This window comes from Macrobrachium nipponense, chromosome 21 (assembly GCF_015104395.2).
Source record: "Macrobrachium nipponense isolate FS-2020 chromosome 21, ASM1510439v2, whole genome shotgun sequence".
NCBI classification, from domain to species: domain Eukaryota; kingdom Metazoa; phylum Arthropoda; class Malacostraca; order Decapoda; family Palaemonidae; genus Macrobrachium; species Macrobrachium nipponense.
The window spans coordinates 83,248,750-83,255,208 of record NC_087212.1 but is presented as its reverse complement, the minus strand read 5'-3'; positions in this window follow the sequence as shown (position 1 = coordinate 83,255,208).

Sequence of the window (6,459 nt, the reverse complement as noted above, 5' to 3'; positions counted from 1 at the left end):
CACAAGTGATTCCAAAACCTTATCGTCCAGTCTAGTTTCGATACATGGGTCCAAAAAGAGCATCATAGAGAATAAACAAAATTGGCATGATACATAGAGTATTTCATGAATTTCATCTATTGTATCCCATAAAACAAACACATACCTTCTAAGTAACGTAAACGTATTCCTGGTACTGAAGGAATCACTCCTCCGAATTCTTTGAATAGATAATTTAAATATTTATTTTTCATTCTTCATACTCCACCTCCACTCATTAGCTAACATCGGGAAATTTCGACCGCAGCAGAAATCCCGAAGATTTCCCCTCCTTGTGCTCCTTCCTATTTATTGATGTGAATGATGTCATCGCAAGATACTGCCCTTTTTTTTTTGCAGTCTGCAAAACTCCTGCCTTCACTTCCTGTCGTCTGTGGCCAGTAGACATTGACAATTGTCCATGATGCTTCTTTGTTTTCTTTATGGAGACAAATCTAGGACGACATGATGGCATCAAAGTTCTTTCTGAAGTGCCTCTGAAGAAACTAAATTCCTTCCCCCCTTTTTTTTTAAAAGCTTCTTACATTCTGCCTCGGCAATATTCATACTTTTTTTCCAACAAGGGTAATGTTTTCAGACCACCCATTTTCTGTACAGGTGCATCAAAATTCTATCCAGCGATTCTTCAGAGATCCCTGTCTTGGTCGGAGATTCTCCTTGACCTCTTGTGCCTTCTCCAAGCTGTAAGTTAGAAACCGATGTCCTGGGTGCTTATTTCATCGCACCTTAAGATTCTGGACACTCAATGTTAAAGGAGAAACGAAGAGGGTTGAAATACAGTGGGGTTGGGGTTTGCAAGCGGATGGCTCTTAGTGACAGCTGTTCATTTCTTCTGTTTTTCTGAAGCAGGAGCTTTCTCCTTTGATTTTCGCCTGTTGGGTGGACATCCATCTTTTCAGGCAGGTGGGCCAATGGACGCTTTCTTTTTCCTTGTGACGCGATTTCATATTCTTTTCCCTGAAGACCTGAAACTTTGAGGTTGATTCTGGAACGTTTTGCTTTGTTCCAACAATTTTGGTTAATCCCACCGGTTCTTCCATAGGACGTGTTGTGATAACAAACTTTCATCTTTGAATTCAGTTGTAAAAAAACTTCTTGGAAGAGTTTTCTTGAATTCTCATTGGCCTCATCATCAGCCATCACACAAGACTAAGCACTTTGGAAATTCCAGGAACTTCACCGATTTGACAAGGTCTAACGGGAAATAGAGCAACAGTTATTGAACCAAAAACTCCTTGAGGTAGTTATCCAAAAGTTTGTCGTGATCATGACTTAACTGAAGCTGCATGCCAGAGCACAAATGGGAAGGAAGAAGAGACTTGGGCACATTCATTTGTCTTCTTGCACCATCCTATGCATAGGAACAAAAGAATTGTGGTCTTTCCAGAACCTGCATCGCCATAACTGAAATCAAATAAAAAAGAATACAATCAAACTTCCAGGGTCTTTTCCAGTTTTGGGTTTTTAATGGTGAAAGATTGCTTTTTTTTGATTTACAATAATACTGTTTATTTGCCACGCGGGGAACCTCTATTTTAACTCCTGATTCAGTCCGCCACTTGTAGAGGTACCATAATCTGTCCTGGATCTGTAGTAACATGGTGATGTGAGACCAGTCATAGGGCCAAAATCTGACAGAGGCGGCGTTCATTTGAGAGACAGGAGTTCTTTTGCAGATGATTCTTGTATCATCTCAAAGAATTTCAGCTGCTAAACGTCTTATTAATTTCTTCTTTTAAACCTTTTTTACATCCTGGGGGTTTGAGGGATCATATTTTTCACGGACCTTTTCTAGGAGCTTCGCGGAAACAGCATCTTGGATCTCTGCTTTAAGCTGGTCAGTATCAGTGACCATGAGATGGGAAAGAGAGACTTGAATTTTATCAAGAGTTTTCTCGGAGCGGTTGCATGAAAAGCCTCCTGAGTGTTTAAAACTTTCCAACTTCTGGTTTCTGACATAAGAAAGGGCTCTTCATGGCTAACAAAGTTCCTCTTCATCTTTGATTCTTTTTTTAAATACAACCCTTTTTAACTCCAATCCCCAGGGTCATTCACACCCCCTTTTTGCCAAAATAAAGAGCCTGGCAGAATTTTCGCTTCATCCATTGTGATGTCCAGAATCTTCCGGAAGCTTTCACCCTGTGAGATTTTCTTTTGATGTTTCCTGGTCGTTGAACGGGACATCTCTCCCTTGTTTAGTGGAACTTGGTTGTCTTCGAGGAATCTCTCAGGATGGCTCTCTGTGTTGTCCGTGGAGAAACGTGGAAGGTGTATATGAGGTGAACTACCTTCTTTCCGTACTCCCTCCACAAACAAAAAGGCTCTGTCTTAAATTTTTGTAAATCATTGGAAGAAATAACAAAGGTGCTGAGGAAAGCCATTTTGCAGAAGACTTCAAGAAGAAAGAAACAACCCTGAAGGAGAAGAAGAAAAGAATAAGAGCAGTTAATGATGAGGATATAAGAATGGAGAGAAACATCAGTTATAATCGATACACCAAGAGAAGCCAGCAGTAACATCAACCTTTTAACCATGACTCCTCCTCTATGATGAGATCAATGGTAGTAGTAGTAGGAGGAGGAGGGGGGGAGGAAGGAGGTGGTTACTAGCGAGAATTTGAAGGAATTAGATGAGGGGAAGAGATTGGTGGATGGCATGGAAAGAAGGTGGAGAAATGGAAGGAAGCAAGCAGACAAATTTTCCTTAGGTTATTAGGCCTACCTTAGTTTACGTTCTTTTGGGTTAGATTAAGTTTTTCAGACTTTGCCCCCACCCCCCTAGTGGGGGTTCCCTATGCACATCCTGGGGCCACCAAAAATCCAGTCGGCCCACTCTTCCCTTTGGCCGGCTGGTAACCCATTCCCCTCCACAAAATTTTTTTTCCCCCAAAAAAAAAAAAATCCCCCGTTTCTACCCGGCCCCCCCTCCCACCAAACCCCCTATTTTTGGCCAACTACTTTTGCTTTCGACATTTTAGTATTTTTGGTTTCAGTTGTTAAGTACTAGTTTTTGGTGTTTTAGTGATAGTTTCAGTTGGTTAAAGTAATAGTTTCAGCTTGTTTGTGTTAAGCTACTAGTTTTTGCAGTTTTAGTACTTGTTTGCAGTTGTTAAGATACAAATTTTCTAGTTGTTAAGTACTAGTTTCAGCTGTTAGGTTACTAGTTTTAAGTGTTTTAGTACTAGTTTTTCACTTAGTATTTTAGTACTAGTTTCAGGTTGGTTAAGTAATAGTGTTTTTGGTAATTTTAATACTAGTTTTAGATGTTAAGTAACTATTGTTTTTGGTGTTTTAGTACTTAAATTTCATCTGTTTAAGTAACTTTCATGTCCAGGTTAAGTACTAAGGTTTTGGCTGTTAAGTACAAGGTTTTTGTGTTTTAGTACTAGTTTTCAGTTATAAGTAATAGTTTTGGGTGTTAAGTATTTATTTTCAGTGTTTTTAGTACTGGTTTTGGCTTGGTTAAGTACCTGATGTTCATTGTTAAAGTACTAGATTTTGATCGTTCAGTTTGTTTGTTAACCCTTTACTGCCGGCTTGGAACGTATTTTACGTCAACATTTTTTGTCTCTCGCCGTGGTCCGACTGGACGGTATTTTAACGTCGACTTACAAAAAGTTTTTTTTTTTTTTTAATTCGGGAAGGAAAAAACTTATTACGGCCTACCAAGCCGAAAAACTTTTGAAATCACGCGCCTTGGGGGGATGCTGGACGTTCACGAGGATCAAGGTGTTGTTTTGGTTCTTTACAATCGTTACGCAGGCGCGCCGAAGCGCGAATTTCTTTCTTTATTGGCCGCACTAAAAAGTATCTGTGATTTTTTTTTTTTCACAAAAATCTCAATAAATTATGTTTTGTTACCTTGGACAAATAAATCTTTGTACCATTGTAAATTAGGCCGTTAACCATGAAGTATTATAGATAGAAAATGTAGCGCATTTTTATGTAAAGAAAATACAAACAATCAAAATACTCATGATTGTAGCTTTTATCAGTTTTGAGATATTTTTCATTTAAAAATAACGGATAATTGCCAAAATTTCAAACCTTTGGTCAACTTTGACTCTACCGAAATGGTTGGTCGAAAAACGCAATTGTAAGCTAAAAACTCTAATAATATTTTAGTAATACTTCCAATCCATTCACCTTAATTCTTTTACAAACTAATTGGAAGTCTCTAAGCAAAATATTTCGGATTCGTTATGAGGTGAATTTCATGAAAAAACTTTTTTTCTTACTGTCCGCGCGGTAACTGCTTCCGAAAAAAATCATACAAATTGCGATTGTAGGTAATGTTTGCACCATTTTTAAAATTAGCTGTTCATATAAAGTTTTAACATATGGAAATGCTGCGCAAATTTTATGCAACAATAACAACTAAAAACAAACCCAATGGTTTTGTAGCTTTTATCAGTTTTGAGATATTTTCAGTAATAAAATAACGATAATTGCCAAAATTTCAACCTTTGGTCAACTTTGGACTTCTACCGAAATGAGGTCGAAAAAACGCAATTGTAAGCTAAAAGAGCGTATATTCTAGTTAATAAATTTCAAGCAACTTTACCTTCATTTTGCACACTAATTGGAAAGTCTTCCTAGCACATTATTTCGATTTCTATTTTGGTGAATTTTATGAAAAAAAATAAACATTTTCTTTACGTCCGCACGGTACAAACTCTTCTGAAAAAAAAATCATACGCTTGCGATTGTGGTTTAATGTTTGCACCATTTTAAAAATTAGCCGTTACATAAAGGTTATTTTTAATATATGGAAAATGAGTGCAATTTCATTGTAGAATACAACAAAAAAATAAAAAATAATTGAAGGTTGTAGCTTTTCTTTTTCATTTTTTCAAATTTTTTAAAATTTTGCATATAAAATCAGCGATTCAAATTTACGAAAAAAAACCACGTTTCAGTCAACTTTGAGCTCTACCGAAATAGTCGAAAAACGCCCCCATTGCTAAGCCTAAAACTCTTAAATTCTTAGTAATATTCAGTTCATTTATCTTCATTTTGAGAAACAAATTCGAATTCTCTCAGCAAAATATTTAGATTTATGGTTGACAATTTTTAAAAAAAATCTTTTCCTTCCCTTCCGCGCGCTGGTATTCTCCGCCACAAATCTTCCGAAATACGTACGTCCCATTCTCGGAATTATTTGCTCCGTTTCATATTAGGCCATTTCATAGAGTTTTTATATATTGAAATAAATGCGTAATTTGAATGTAGACAATAAAAACGAAAAATATTTCGAAGGCGAGTAGGCTCTTCTTAATTTTCCGAAATAAATAATTGCACATAACAAAATATAATATAAAAAAATTAAAAAAATTTGACATCTTTGGTCAACTTTAACTCTTCTTCAGATTATGGTCGAAAATAAATGCAATTGTAAAGTTTATAGTTAATAGTAAATTATATCATTTAGATTTATGGTGGGAATATTTGAAAAAAATTTTTGTTTTACCGCTCCACGCGGTTACGAATTCATGCTTATTTTTATTGATGAATAAATTTTCTCTGTGTTGCTTTTATTGTTTTATTACAATGTGTTTTTATTTAATACGAAAATGATTGGCAATTTAGCTTGGTACATTACAACGAAAAAAAACGTAACTGGTTACCTTTAACCGTTCTTGCGCACAGCGCGATTTGCAATACCAATTTATATATGAAATTTCGTATTTTTTGTGCCTATCCATATATCGCATTATTTATATATGAATACAATGATAAATTTTTCTCATTTCTGATGGTTTGGCATACTAAACTTAAGCCAATGACAAAAAAAGGAGCCAAAAGTGAAACTCTCCTAATCTTGGAGAAAACTAAGCGCGCTGTGATTTATTTGAAAAAAATATTTTTTCCAACTTCCCGCCGCCCACTCTGCAAACACCTCCAGCACACGGGAGACAATTCTTTTTTTACTGCTTCGGCATTTAAGGGTTAAGTACCAGTTTTGCAAGTGTCAATTTTATTAAAAAAAATTTGCCAATAAGCCATTTTTTACTAAGTTTTTGCCCGTTGTTTGCCAAATTTGTGCATTTTTGTCCAGTTAAGATGGACTTTGGTTAGCTTAAGGTCATTTAATTCCAATTTTTGTCTACTTTTTCACCAACTGACATGAGCTTAAACTGTGTTGAAAGGAATTTTCGCCAATTTTTGGCCCAATTTTAGACGTTTTTGACCAGTTAAGGTCGTTTTATGGAATTATTACCGATTTTGGCCATTTTTTCGCTTATTGATGCGGGGTTAGTTTAAGTTAAGGTGATTTTTATGGAATTTCGACCGATGTTTCGTCGATATTTTAAAAATAAGCCTGTGTTTGACGGAATATCCGCATATTTCTCACCAAATTTGGACGTTTTTGGATTAGTTAGAGGAAAGTTTTTCTAGTTTTATCTCCAACATAGGATAG